We start from the raw sequence: 1,034 nt of genomic DNA, 5'->3' as shown, positions 1-1,034 counted from the left end.
GAGAGAGAGTGTGAGTGTGTGTGAGAGAGTGTGTGTGTGTGTGTGTGTGTGAGAGAGAGAGTGTGTGTGTTTGTGTGTATTCTCACTTCTATACCGTATTTCAGGAACAAACGTGAATCCAGTAATGAGCTAAAGGGATGTTTTCATTTGAGAAACTGTATAAATAAAGTAAAGCATGTGTTTTTGTTGTGTTTTCTGTTAGGGTGTGTGTTGTAGAGCGCCAGACAAACATGCACAATCTCTATTCAACATTTAAATGCAGTTTTAAATCAAATGCTTTCACTCAGATGCTGTTATCATAGAGCAGGGTTCCTCAATAGGCGGCCAGCGGGCCACATCCGGCCCGTGAGAGAAAAAAGTTTGGCCCACGCTAATTTCAAATTTTGTGGCATGAAAATTCAAACGCAGAATCAGAAAGCTACATTAACTTACATCGTGTCTACACTGGACCGTGCAATAAAATACAATAGAACTCGTTATAATCAGTGATGCTGTCTTGGATGCGGCGCGACACGACAAATCCCCGACAGTAAACTGCTGACTTGTTCTATTTATAACGTACTGACACAACGTTCAAATGATTTGCAATGCTTACGCGTCCAGTGTAGATACGACGTGACAGCAAAAAAATGGTGAGTGTGTAGAAAAGAAAAGTGGACACGGAAAATAGATGATTCAAGGTAAAATATCTATTGTTGCTTTCACTATGGCTATAAAGATATAGCAAAATAATATTCAAACTCACATTAGACACTTTTAACATTGAATAAAGCACATAATCGTTACCTGAGCAGTGTTGGAATTGGCTGGGGGGGTCCTGGACCCCCCATAACACCCCCAAAAATATACTTGGGGGTCCCCTGGTTTTTCAATAAAACTTTAATACTTAAAATTAAGTTTCGATTGCTGTATTAAATTTAGACCTGTTTATGTTACATCATATTCTATTTTTACAGCGTACCTCATTGTAACCAATCACACACGATTCTGTTGAGCTTAGGAATGCAGTAGCCAATCAGAGGCGTTCAGATTAG

Source organism: Sinocyclocheilus anshuiensis, unplaced genomic scaffold (assembly GCF_001515605.1).
Source record: "Sinocyclocheilus anshuiensis isolate Anshui unplaced genomic scaffold, SAMN03320099.WGS_v1.1 scaffold2684, whole genome shotgun sequence".
NCBI classification, from domain to species: domain Eukaryota; kingdom Metazoa; phylum Chordata; class Actinopteri; order Cypriniformes; family Cyprinidae; genus Sinocyclocheilus; species Sinocyclocheilus anshuiensis.
The sequence above is the reverse complement of the archived record's forward strand: the minus strand, read 5'-3'. Positions refer to the sequence as shown.